The 13,743-nt window shown below is 41.9% G+C and overlaps 1 protein-coding gene and 10 non-coding genes across 11 annotated transcripts in view; 1 reads left to right on the forward strand and 10 right to left on the reverse strand.

The window, feature by feature from the left end:
• Window positions 1-13,743, forward strand: part of LOC141305375 (uncharacterized) — a 566,500-nt gene that overhangs the window by 441,181 nt on the left and 111,576 nt on the right. The gene's annotated exons all lie outside the window — the stretch shown is intronic.
• On the reverse strand, window positions 4,560-4,632 carry trnav-cac (transfer RNA valine (anticodon CAC)). The gene has a single exon. It is a non-coding gene; the product is annotated as a tRNA-Val (tRNA).
• On the reverse strand, window positions 4,759-4,831 carry trnav-aac (transfer RNA valine (anticodon AAC)). The gene has a single exon. It is a non-coding gene; the product is annotated as a tRNA-Val (tRNA).
• trnav-cac (transfer RNA valine (anticodon CAC)) lies at window positions 6,661-6,733 on the reverse strand. The gene has a single exon. It is a non-coding gene; the product is annotated as a tRNA-Val (tRNA).
• On the reverse strand, window positions 7,716-7,788 carry trnav-cac (transfer RNA valine (anticodon CAC)). Its single transcript has one exon. It is a non-coding gene; the product is annotated as a tRNA-Val (tRNA).
• On the reverse strand, window positions 8,771-8,843 carry trnav-cac (transfer RNA valine (anticodon CAC)). The gene has a single exon. It is a non-coding gene; the product is annotated as a tRNA-Val (tRNA).
• On the reverse strand, window positions 9,816-9,888 carry trnav-cac (transfer RNA valine (anticodon CAC)). The gene has a single exon. It is a non-coding gene; the product is annotated as a tRNA-Val (tRNA).
• On the reverse strand, window positions 10,015-10,087 carry trnav-aac (transfer RNA valine (anticodon AAC)). The gene has a single exon. It is a non-coding gene; the product is annotated as a tRNA-Val (tRNA).
• trnav-cac (transfer RNA valine (anticodon CAC)) lies at window positions 10,871-10,943 on the reverse strand. Its single transcript has one exon. It is a non-coding gene; the product is annotated as a tRNA-Val (tRNA).
• Window positions 11,916-11,988, reverse strand: trnav-cac (transfer RNA valine (anticodon CAC)). Its single transcript has one exon. It is a non-coding gene; the product is annotated as a tRNA-Val (tRNA).
• Window positions 12,115-12,187, reverse strand: trnav-aac (transfer RNA valine (anticodon AAC)). The gene has a single exon. It is a non-coding gene; the product is annotated as a tRNA-Val (tRNA).

Here is a 13,743-nt window from a genome sequence, read left to right on the forward strand (position 1 = left end):
CAGATGTTACTGAAATATAGAACATTTTACAATTAGAAACATAAAAGAGCTGGTGTTAATAAAGACACAAAGCTACTGAATTCACCCTTCACCCAAAGTTGAACACATCTATTGACTGAAAACAAAATCATCTGAAGATGGAAGGAAAAATGTAGAAAGAACAGTGTAAAATTCATAATAAAAGAAGTACTTACCCAGACTGGAATCAATTCATAGTCCTTAGGACAGTTAGTATATGCCAACGGCGAACACACTGTTATTGGAACATGGCTAGAACATAGCCAGAACACAAACAACATAATAAAGGAGGATTCAATTCATGTTCAGCTTTTCTTCTCAGTGCTGAACCTCCTGCGGAAACACCTTTTACTGCTTTGGTAGACCGTTCCAGTTCAGCAGCTGACAGCAGTGGTGGAGATGTGGCTGTTGGGGAACACACAAAGCATTAATCTAGATGTACACACTAACTTCAAAGCCTTGTCTTAAAATTTTGAAATATTTTACTGGCACTAGACAGACAGACAGACAGACAGACAGACAGACAGACAGACAGACAGACAGAGAAAGAGATAGACAGACAGGAGGATGGACAGACAGACAGACAGACAGACAGACAGACAGACAGAAAGACAGATGAATGGACAGATGGATGAACAGAATGGCAGACAGGTGGACATACAGTCAGACAGATAGATGTTTGGATATGTGCAAATGAAAAAAAAACAGCAAAAATCATCCAAATAACTTACTTTGCACTTGTAGCTTGGAGGGGGTGATGCTTAGCATTGCTTGCTCTAGGTCAGGGGTTTTCAAACCTGTCCTGGAGCCTCCCCTGCCCTGCACATTTTGTATGTCTCCCTTATTAGGCACACCCAATTCAGGTCTTGCAGTCTCTACTAATGAGCTGATGATTTGAATCAGGTGTATTAGATGAGAGAGACAAGCAAAATGTGCAGGGCAGGGGAGGCTCCAGGACAGGTTTGAAAACCCCTGCTCTAGGTCCTCATCCTTCTCCATCTCTATACTGAATTGTGGTGGCAGTGGTGGAGAGGCAGCTGTTGGGGAAAACACACAAAACAATAATGTACATTTTTTAAATAGTTATAACAGTTTTTTAAGATAAACGTTTAGTAGAAATCAAATGCTAAAAGAAAAAAATCTTAACTTTGCACCTGTAGCTTGGAGGGGGTGATGCTCAGCATTGCTTGCTCTAGGTCCTCATCTTTCTCCATCTCTGTATTGAAAACATTTTTTTTTTAATATTTACGTTTCAGTTCATGTCATGTTCCTACAAACTGAGGTTTATTTACCTTAAATAAAAGCTAACTTATTGTTATACTAGTTACTACTGAACAAGTATACATTACAATAAAATAAACATTTATTTACCCATGGGTTCATCTGGGGATTTTGAGGCAGAAACAGGTGAGGGGTGGGTGGATTGCTGTCTCTTTCGCAGGTACTGCTGCAGCTTGTGCATACGTGTCCCTGGGACGCAGCTCTTCCTCATAATAAAGTCTGCATAGCCATCCGCTTTGCTGTCCCATATCTCCTTCCAGGTGCTCTTGGCCCGGGAAGGAACCAAAGCCAACCAGCTGGTCATCTTCTGATGAGGCTGGCACAACAACCACTTTACTGGCCTCATAACTGAGAAGAGACTGGATCTCTTCAAAACTACAAGCATAGTTCACAAAGGACAGTAGACTGTCTTTGCTATGCCCCTCAGCTTTAGGGATGCCTGACGCCTCCTCCTTCTCCAGGTTCTTGATGAGATACAAAATGTACCCTACATCATTTTCCAACAGCCACCGGAAAGACTTCCCTTTGTACTTCCCAAACTGCAGGATGTAGTCTCCCAGGACCTCCTTCTTGTCGGAAGCATCCCCTCCTCTCTGACGTACCACTGTCAGGGCATTTTGCCGCACAAGGTTCTGCCTCATGGGCGCAGACTTGTCCTGCAGAGTTGGGTCATTCTTAATCCGCCTGGCTTCCTCAGATGGATCCTGAAGAAGAAATCCAAGTGGTCCCTTGCGGAACACAACAGAGATTCTCCCTGGGAAAAACTGGAATTTCCTCTGCATGATCTACCATCAAACAAAAATAGAATTTTAGGGTTATTTCAGAAGATACTTTAAAAAGATATTGTCAAACCATGAAATATCACTATCTGTTTCATTGCACAGTTATCAGACTCAAATTACTGGGCCAGATCTTGTTGCTGTTCTTTTCTTATCTCCAAACTTCAATCACATAGTTCCAGAGGTCAGAAGACAATGCTTTTTCACACCTCTTTCACCCTTAACTGCTCTGTGTCCGTGGGGGAGTGCAGGTGTGTTTGCCTGAATGAGCACACACACACAGAGCAGATAAGGATGAAAGAGGTGTGAAAAGCATTGTCTACTTGACCTCTTGAACTACGTGGCTGAAGTTTAGAGATGAGAGACTAAAGATACTGTCCTACTCTCAGACTAATTATACATTACAGTGAGCAAAATGGCCTTAGTAACAGCTATTTATACTATTTCAGACTGAAACATAAATTATTTTAAACTTTTTTCAGGACAATTAATATGGTATTACCACAGTAGGCTGTGTATCTTTGAATGAGCACACACACACACACACACACACACACACACACACACACACACACACACACTACTATAGTATTAACATAGTAATTGTCCTACTAAAAGATGAAAATAATTTATGCTCAAGTCTGAAATTATATAAATAACTCTTAATTATGCTATTTTGGTTAGTATGTGATCATACAGGCACATACATAGACACGCACACATACAACCTACTATGGTAATACCATAGTAATTGTCCTGATAAAAGTTACAAATGCTCCAGTCTGAAATGGTAAAAATAGTTGTTGCTTAGGCTATTTTGGTCACTGCAATGCATTAGTCTAACAGTAAAGCAGTTCTAAAGGCTCATTACAACAGTACAACAGTACTAGTACAGTTCCTAGCGATGTTTAAACACTTATTACAGTTATTTACTAGTTGAATTATGTGATGTACATTGTTTATTTAGCGTCACGATATGACAACTATTGGCAATAATGGAAAAACGATCGTTCATTCGTTATTTATCTCATATAAACAAGCGATGTTGAGGTAATGTAATGACAACATCGTAAGAAACGGACTGATAGGCTTATTTAACCCCACGGCATAGAAATTATATGCATGAAACGCTCACGTTCATTCATAAGTTTCCGAGCAGATCGTCGTATCAACACAACATTGTCAGAAATTGACTAACAGGCTTGTTTACCCTACGACACGAAACAACACACACGAATATATAAAACGGGCATGTCCATTCAAAACTTTGCGAGCAGATCATCCTATGATGATAATTAACAGTAAATAATGCCCCAAATGATAACGTTTATCAATAACCAAGACCTCACGGAGCGAAGCAGCGGTTTTCATTTAACAACTAACGTGATTTCAGCATTAACAACATGAAAAAGCACATAAAGTAACTTACCTTTGATAGATTTTCCGAATAACAGCGTAGCAGATCGCGACTGTACTGTCCGAGTGTGGATGTGTTAATGGCGAATTCAAAGTTGGCGCTGGTGCAGAAACACGGAAGTGCGCCAAAAGGGCGCTAGCGGCCGAAAGTGTATTGCATCCGTAGTGTTTCAGCACTACCATTGAGAATGAATGGGAAACGGTTTAGGGCCGTTTAGCTAAACTATTCACGGCTGCCGTTCGCGTGTTAGGCGAACGTGATGACCACTACACTACAGAAACTTGATTACGATCCACCGTTCTTTTAACTCGGCTTGGCAGAAGGCCTTTGTAGTGTTGACGAAGAAAGCAACAGATCCCTACTTAAGCAATTTTGGAAAAAGCCACCAGCTGTTACCACCAAGTTTCGAACTGGGGACCTTTCGCATGAGGCAAACGTGACAACCACTACACTATGGAATCCTTCGCAGAGACGACTGCCAGCAATCTCCTGGTGATCGCTTGTGGAAGAGCGAACTAAGGAAAAGATAATTAAACACCTCACCTGACTTTGCAAACATTTCATGTTTTCCCACAAAAGAGAAACTCTGTTTCTGCTCGGTAAATCCACTTGGCAGAAGGCATTTGTAGTGTTTACGAAGAAAGCAGTAGATCCCTACTTAAACAATTTTGGAAAAAGCCAACAGCTGTTTCAAAACAGTTTCAAACTGGGGACCTTTTGTGTGTGAGGTGAACGTGATAACCATTACACTACAGAAACTTGTGCAGAGATGACAGCCAGCAATCTCGTGGTGATCGCTTGTTGAAAAACCTATAAAGGAAAAGATTACTAAATCTCTCATCTGACGATGCAAACAATTAATGTTTTACGTCCAAGGCAAAAAGCTGTTTCCGCTCAGTTTGGAACCGAGGACCTTTCGCGTGTAAAGCAAACGTGATGACCACTACAGAAACCTGACGGGGAGGCTCTCTTCTTTTAACACTACTTAGCAGAAGAGGCCTTTGTAGTGTTGACTAAGAATGCAGCAGAGCCTGGTTTAAGTAATTTTGGAAAAAGCCAGTAGCTGTTTCCACCCAGTTTCGAACTGGGGACCTTTCGCGTGTGAGGCGAACGTGATAACCACTACACTATGGAAACTTGCAAAAAGTACACAGCCAGCAATCTCCTGGTGATCGCTTGCTGTAAAACGAATAAAGGAAAAGATAACTAAATCCCTCCCCTGACTTTGCAAACAGTTCATGTTTACCCACAAAAGAGAAACACTGTTTCTGCTCGGTTTCGAACCGAGGACCTTTCGCGTGTTAGGCGAACGTGATGACCACTACACTACAGAAACTTGATTAGGACCCACCGTTCTTTTAACTCGGCTTGGCAGAAGGCCTTTGTAGTGTTGACGAAGAAAGCAACAGATCCCTACTTAAGCAATTTTGGAAAAAGCCACCAGCTGTTACCACCAAGTTTCGAACTGGGGACCTTTCGCATGCGGCAAACGTGACAACCACTACACTATGGAATCCTTCGCAGAGACGACTGCCAGCAATCTCCTGGTAATCGCTTGTGGAAGAGCGAACTAAGGAAAAGATAATTAAACACCTCACCTGACTTTGCAAACATTTCATGTTTTCCCACAAAAGAGAAACTCTGTTTCTGCTCGGTAAATCCACTTGGCAGAAGGCATTTGTAGTGCTTACGAAGAAAGCAGTAGATCCCTACTTAAACAATTTTGGAAAAAATCCAACAGCTGTTTCAAAACAGTTTCAAACTGGGGACCTTTTGTGTGTGAGGTGAACGTGATAACCATTACACTACAGAAACTTGTGCAGAGGAGACAGCCAGCAATCTCGTGGTGATCGCTTGTTGAAAAACCTATAAAGGAAAAGATTACTAAATCTCTCGTCTGACGATGCAAACAATTAATGTTTTACGTCCAAGGCAAAAAGCTGTTTCCGCTCAGTTTGGAACCGAGGACCTTTCGCGTGTAAAGCAAACGTGATGACCACTACAGAAACCTGACGGGGAGCCTCTCTTCTTTTAACACTACTTGGCAGAAGAGGCCTTTGTAGTGTTGACTAAGAATGCAGCAGAGCCTGGCTTAAGCAATTTTGGAAAAAGCCAGTACCTGTTTCCACCCAGTTTCAAACTGGGGACCTTTCACGTGTGAGGCGAACGTGATAACCACTACACTATGGAAACTTGCAAAAAGTAAACAGCCAGCAATCTCCTGGTGATCGCTTGCTGTAAAACGAATAAAGGAAAAGATAACTAAATCCCTCCCCTGACTTTGCAAACAGTTCATGTTTACCCACAAAAGAGAAAATCTGTCTCGAACCGAGGACCTTTCGCGTGTTAGGCGAACGTGATGACCACTACACTACAGAAACTTGATTAGGATCCACCGTTCTTTTATCTCGGCTTGGCAGAAGGCCTTTGTAGTGTTGACGAATAAAGCAACAGATCCCTACTTAAGCAATTTTGGAAAAAGCCACCAGCTGTTGCCACCCAGTTTCGAACTGGGGACCTTTCGCATGAGGCGAACGTGACAACCACTACACTATGGAATCCCGTGCAGAGATTACTGCCAGCAATCTCCTGGTGATCGCTTGTGGAAGAGCGAACTAAGGAAAAGATAATTAAACACCTCACCTGACTTTGCAAACATTTCATGTTTTCCCACAAAAGAGAAACTCTGTTTCTGCTCGGTAAATCCACTTGGCAGAAGGCATTTGTAGTGTTTACGAAGAAAGCAGTAGATCCCTACTTAAACAATTTTGGAAAAAAGCCAACAGCTGTTTCAAAACAGTTTCAAACTGGGGACCTTTCGTGTGTGAGGTGAACATGATAACCATTACACTACAGAAACTTGTGCAGAGAAGACAGCCAGCAATCTCGTGGTGATCGCTTGTTGAAAAACCTATAAAGGAAAAGATTACTAAATCTCTCGTCTGACGATGCAAACAATTAATGTTTTACGTCCAAGGCAAAAAGCTGTTTCCGCTCAGTTTGGAACCGAGGACCTTTCGCGTGTAAAGCGAACGTGATGACCACTACAGAAACCTGACGGGGAGGCTCTCTTCTTTTAACACTACTTGGCAGAAGAGGCCTTTGTAGTGTTGACTAAGAATGCAGCAGAGCCTGGTTTAAGTAATTTTGGAAAAAGCCAGTAGCTGTTTCCACCCAGTTTCGAACTGGGGACCTTTCGCGTGTGAGGCGAACGTGATAACCACTACACTATGGAAACTTGCAAAAAGTACACAGCCAGCAATCTCCTGGTGATCGCTTGCTGTAAAACGAATAAAGGAAAAGATAACTAAATCCCTCCCCTGACTTTGCAAACAGTTCATGTTTACCCACGAAAGAGAAACACTGTTTCTCCTCGGTTTCGAACCGATGACCTTTCGCGTGTTAGGCGAACGTGATGACCACTACACTACAGAAACTTGATTAGGATCCACCGTTCTTTTAACTCGGCTTGGCAGAAGGCCTTTGTAGTGTTGACGAATAAAGCAATAGATCCCTACTTAAGCAATTTTGGAAAAAGCCACCAGCTGTTGCCACCCAGTTTCGAACTGGGGACCTTTCGCATGAGGCGAACTTGACAACCACTACACTATGGAATCCCGTGCAGAGATGACTGCCAGCAATCTCCTGGTGATCGCTTGTGGAAGAGCGAACTAAGGAAAAGATAATTAAACACCTCACCTGACTTTGCAAACATTTCATGTTTTCCCACAAAAGAGAAACACTGTCTCTGCTCGGTAAATCCACTTGGCAGAAGGCAATTGTATTGTTTACGAAGAAAGCAGTAGATCCCCACTTAAACAATTTTGGAAAAAGCCAACAGCTGTTTCAGCACAGTTTTAAACTGGGGACCTTTCGTATGTGAGGTGAATGTGATAACCATTACACTACAGAAACTTGTGCAGAGAAGACAGCCAGCAATCTCGTGGTGATCGCTTGTTGAAAAACCTATAAAGGAAAAGATTACTAAATCTCTCGTCTGACGATGCAAACAATTAATGTTTTACGTCCAAGGCAAAAAGCTGTTTCCGCTCAGTTTGAAACCGAGGACCTTTCGCGTGTAAAGCAAACGTGATGACCACTACAGAAACCTGACGGGGAGCCTCTCTTCTTTTAACACTACTTGGCAGAAGAGGCCTTTGTAGTGTTGACTAAGAATGCAGCAGAGCCTGGCTTAAGCAAATTTGGAAAAAGCCAGTAGCTGTTTCCACCCAGTTTCGAACTGGGGACCTCTCGCGTGTGAGGCGAACGTGATAACCACTACACTATGGAAACTTGCATAAAGTACACAGCCAGCAATCTCCTGGTGATCGCTTGCTGTAAAACGAATAAAGGAAAAGATAACTAAATCCCTCCCCTGACTTTGCAAACAGTTCATGTTTACCCACAAAAGAGAAACACTGTTTCTGCTCGGTTTCGAAACGAGGACCTTTCGCGTGTTAGGCGAACGTGATGACCACTACACTACAGAAACTTGATTAGGATCCACCGTTCTTTTAACTCGGCTTGGCAGAAGGCCTTTGTAGTGTTGACGAATAAAGCAACAGATCCCTACTTAAGCAATTTTGGAAAAAGCCACCAGCTGTTGCCACCCAGTTTCGAACTGGGGACCTTTCGCATGAGGCGAACGTGACAACCACTACACTATGGAATCCCTTGCAGAGATGACTGCCAGCAATCTCCTGGTGATCGCTTGTGGAAGAGCGAACTAAGGAAAAGATAATTAAACACCTCACCTGACTTTGTAAACATTTCATGTTTTCCCACAAAAGAGAAACACTGTCTCTGCTCGGTAAATCCACTTGGCAGAAGGCATTTGTAGTGTTTACGAAGAAAGCAGTAGATCCCTACTTAAACAATTTTGGAAAAAGCCAACAGCTGTTTCAAAACAGTTTCAAACTGGGGACCTTTTGTGTGTGAGGTGAACATGATAACCATTACACTACAGAAACTTGTGCAGAGAAGACAGCCAGCAATCTCGTGGTGATCGCTTGTTGAAAAACCTATAAAGGAAAAGATTACTAAATCTCTCGTCTGACGATGCAAACAATTAATGTTTTACGTCCAAGGCAAAAAGCTGTTTCCACTCAGTTTGGATCCGAGGACCTTTCGCGTGTAAAGCAAACGTGATGACCACTACAGAAACCTGACGGGGAGCCTCTCTTCTTTTAACACTACTTGGCAGAAGAGGCCTTTGTAGTGTTGACTAAGAATGCAGCAGAGCCTGGCTTAAGCAATTTTGGAAAAAGCCAGTACCTGTTTCCACCCAGTTTCGAACTGGGGACCTTTCACGTGTGAGGCGAACGTGATAACCACTACACTATGGAAACTTGCAAAAAGTAAACAGCCAGCAATCTCCTGGTGATCGCTTGCTGTAAAACGAATAAAGGAAAAGATAACTAAATCCCTCCCCTGACTTTGCAAACAGTTCATGTTTACCCACAAAAGAGAAAATCTGTTTCGAACCGAGGACCTTTCACGTGTTAGGCGAACGTGATGACCACTACACTACAGAAACTTGATTAGGATCCACCGTTCTTTTATCTCGGCTTGGCAGAAGGCCTTTGTAGTGTTGACGAATAAAGCAACAGATCCCTACTTAAGCAATTTTGGAAAAAGCCACCAGCTGTTGCCACCCAGTTTCGAACTGGGGACCTTTCGCATGAGGCGAACGTGACAACCACTACACTATGGAATCCCGTGCAGAGACTACTGCCAGCAATCTCCTGGTGATCGCTTGTGGAAGAGCGAACTAAGGAAAAGATAATTAAACACCTCACCTGACTTTGCAAACATTTCATGTTTTCCCACAAAAGAGAAACTCTGTTTCTGCTCGGTAAATCCACTTGGCAGAAGGCATTTGTAGTGTTTACGAAGAAAGCAGTAGATCCCTACTTAAACAATTTTGGAAAAAAGCCAACAGCTGTTTCAAAACAGTTTCAAACTGGGGACCTTTCGTGTGTGAGGTGAACGTGATAACCATTACACTACAGAAACTTGTGCAGAGAAGACAGCCAGCAATCTCGTGGTGATCGCTTGTTGAAAAACCTATAAAGGAAAAGATTACTAAATCTCTCGTCTGACGATGCAAACAATTAATGTTTTACGTCCAAGGCAAAAAGCTGTTTCCGCTCAGTTTGGAACCGAGGACCTTTCGCGTGTAAAGCGAACGTGATGACCACTACAGAAACCTGACGGGGAGGCTCTCTTCTTTTAACACTACTTGGCAGAAGAGGCCTTTGTAGTGTTGACTAAGAATGCAGCAGAGCCTGGTTTAAGCAAATTTGGAAAAAGCCAGTAGCTGTTTCCACCCAGTTTCGAACTGGGGACCTCTCGCGTGTGAGGCGAACGTGATAACCACTACACTATGGAAACTTGCATAAAGTACACAGCCAGCAATCTCCTGGTGAACGCTTGCTGTAAAACGAATAAAGGAAAAGATAACTAAATCCCTCCCCTGACTTTGCAAACAGTTCATGTTTACCCACAAAAGAGAAACACTGTTTCTGCTCGGTTTCGAACCGAGGACCTTTCGCGTGTTAGGCGAACGTGATGACCACTACACTACAGAAACTTGATTAGGATCCACCGTTCTTTTAACTCGGCTTGGCAGAAGGCCTTTGTAGTGTTGACGAATAAAGCAATAGATCCCTACTTAAGCAATTTTGGAAAAAGCCACCAGCTGTTGCCACCCAGTTTCGAACTGGGGACCTTTCGCATGAGGCGAACTTGACAACCACTACACTATGGAATCCCGTGCAGAGATGACTGCCAGCAATCTCCTGGTGATCGCTTGTGGAAGAGCGAACTAAGGAAAAGATAATTAAACACCTCACCTGACTTTGTAAACATTTCATGTTTTCCCACAAAAGAGAAACACTGTCTCTGCTCGGTAAATCCACTTGGCAGAAGGCATTTGTAGTGTTTACGAAGAAAGCAGTAGATCCCTACTTAAACAATTTTGGAAAAAGCCAACAGCTGTTTCAAAACAGTTTCAAACTGGGGACCTTTTGTGTGTGAGGTGAACATGATAACCATTACACTACAGAAACTTGTGCAGAGAAGACAGCCAGCAATCTCGTGGTGATCGCTTGTTGAAAAACCTATAAAGGAAAAGATTACTAAATCTCTCGTCTGACGATGCAAACAATTAATGTTTTACGTCCAAGGCAAAAAGCTGTTTCCGCTCAGTTTGGATCCGAGGACCTTTCGCGTGTAAAGCAAACGTGATGACCACTACAGAAACCTGACGGGGAGCCTCTCTTCTTTTAACACTACTTGGCAGAAGAGGCCTTTGTAGTGTTGACTAAGAATGCAGCAGAGCCTGGCTTAAGCAATTTTGGAAAAAGCCAGTACCTGTTTCCACCCAGTTTCGAACTGGGGACCTTTCACGTGTGAGGCGAACGTGATAACCACTACACTATGGAAACTTGCAAAAAGTAAACAGCCAGCAATCTCCTGGTGATCGCTTGCTGTAAAACGAATAAAGGAAAAGATAACTAAATCCCTCCCCTGACTTTGCAAACAGTTCATGTTTACCCACAAAAGAGAAAATCTGTTTCGAACCGAGGACCTTTCACGTGTTAGGCGAACGTGATGACCACTACACTACAGAAACTTGATTAGGATCCACCGTTCTTTTATCTCGGCTTGGCAGAAGGCCTTTGTAGTGTTGACGAATAAAGCAACAGATCCCTACTTAAGCAATTTTGGAAAAAGCCACCAGCTGTTGCCACCCAGTTTCGAACTGGGGACCTTTCGCATGAGGCGAACGTGACAACCACTACACTATGGAATCCCGTGCAGAGATTACTGCCAGCAATCTCCTGGTGATCGCTTGTGGAAGAGCGAACTAAGGAAAAGATAATTAAACACCTCACCTGACTTTGCAAACATTTCATGTTTTCCCACAAAAGAGAAACTCTGTTTCTGCTCGGTAAATCCACTTGGCAGAAGGCATTTGTAGTGTTTACGAAGAAAGCAGTAGATCCCTACTTAAACAATTTTGGAAAAAAGCCAACAGCTGTTTCAAAACAGTTTCAAACTGGGGACCTTTCGTGTGTGAGGTGAACGTGATAACCATTACACTACAGAAACTTGTGCAGAGAAGACAGCCAGCAATCTCGTGGTGATCGCTTGTTGAAAAACCTATAAAGGAAAAGATTACTAAATCTCTCGTCTGACGATGCAAACAATTAATGTTTTACGTCCAAGGCAAAAAGCTGTTTCCGCTCAGTTTGGAACCGAGGACCTTTCGCGTGTAAAGCGAACGTGATGACCACTACAGAAACCTGACGGGGAGGCTCTCTTCTTTTAACACTACTTGGCAGAAGAGGCCTTTGTAGTGTTGACTAAGAATGCAGCAGAGCCTGGTTTAAGCAAATTTGGAAAAAGCCAGTAGCTGTTTCCACCCAGTTTCGAACTGGGGACCTCTCGCGTGTGAGGCGAACGTGATAACCACTACACTATGGAAACTTGCATAAAGTACACAGCCAGCAATCTCCTGGTGAACGCTTGCTGTAAAACGAATAAAGGAAAAGATAACTAAATCCCTCCCCTGACTTTGCAAACAGTTCATGTTTACCCACAAAAGAGAAACACTGTTTCTGCTCGGTTTCGAACCGAGGACCTTTCGCGTGTTAGGCGAACGTGATGACCACTACACTACAGAAACTTGATTAGGATCCACCGTTCTTTTAACTCGGCTTGGCAGAAGGCCTTTGTAGTGTTGACGAATAAAGCAACAGATCCCTACTTAAGCAATTTTGGAAAAAGCCACCAGCTGTTGCCTCTCAGTTTCGAACTGGGGACCTTTCGCATGAGGCGAACGTGACAACCACTACACTATGGAATCCCGTGCAGAGATTACTGCCAGCAATCTCCTGGTGATCGCTTGTGGAAGAGCGAACTAAGGAAAAGATAATTAAACACCTCACCTGACTTTGCAAACATTTCATGTTTTCCCACAAAAGAGAAACTCTGTTTCTGCTCGGTAAATCCACTTGGCAGAAGGCATTTGTAGTGTTTACGAAGAAAGCAGTAGATCCCTACTTAAACAATTTTGGAAAAAAGCCAACAGCTGTTTCAAAACAGTTTCAAACTGGGGACCTTTCGTGTGTGAGGTGAACGTGATAACCATTACACTACAGAAACTTGTGCAGAGATGACATCCAGCAATCTCTTGGTGATCGCTTGTTGAAAAACCTATAAAGTAAAAGATTACTAAATCTCTCATCTGACGATGCATACTAGTGTTGTCACGGTACCAAAATTTCAGTATTCGGTACCAATACCATTGAAAATCCACGGTTCTCGGTACCAATTTCGGTACCAAAGCAAAACACAATAACATATTAATTGAGCAACACACTATTTTTTATTAATAAACTTAAACAACAATAAAATACAAAAAAACAGTGCCATTCTTTATACTTACGTAAAATTTTGTTAAAAGTTTTTCCACAGGTTAAAAAAGTATTTCAAGGATTGAAAACATTTTAGTAATTAAATAACATCTAAATAAATTACAGGCATAAAAAATGTAAACAAGCTTCACCCAAAACCTTTTGTTATATTTCTGCTACTGCTGAAAAACATCTGTAACCGTTGTCTGTTTTAGAGTTCGCTGGGTCTCTCATGATCTTCCTCAATCTGCACCTGTAAAAAGAAATATAATATACTTAAGTAAAGCCGTGGCCTAAGTCTGACCAGATGCAACATTAGATCATTGACACCAGCAAAAATATTAATTTTCAGTAAACCTCAACTGTTATAATAAATTTAGATAAGATTACATATATTAAGACCAGTGTCTATCACAGATGAAAACTGCAGTATTAAAAACACTTTACAATTTTCATTTGTTAGATAACATTGCCTAACAATAAACAGTAGTTATATGGCAATTATTCTTTGTGAGGTTAGGCTAATTTCAACATTTACTTATGCATAAAATCATGTTAATCTGTTAAACATGAACAAACTTGAATGATCATGTGTTTGTATTAAATAACATTCACAAACATGAATTAATGTTGTAAAAATATATTGTTCACTTACTCTAAGTTTATGTTAGATGATGCATGAATTTGATCTTATTGTAAAGTATTACCAAACTAAACAGGGAATAAAACGTGTTTTATTTGATTGTACTTTAATTCAATCCAAACTGCATTCATATTGATTATTAAAAAGCTTTTTAAACCTGCTAAGAGTTATCCAGCCAAGAAC

Source organism: Garra rufa, unplaced genomic scaffold, assembly GCF_049309525.1.
Source record: "Garra rufa unplaced genomic scaffold, GarRuf1.0 hap1_unplaced_002, whole genome shotgun sequence".
Taxonomy (NCBI): Eukaryota; Metazoa; Chordata; class Actinopteri; order Cypriniformes; family Cyprinidae; genus Garra; species Garra rufa.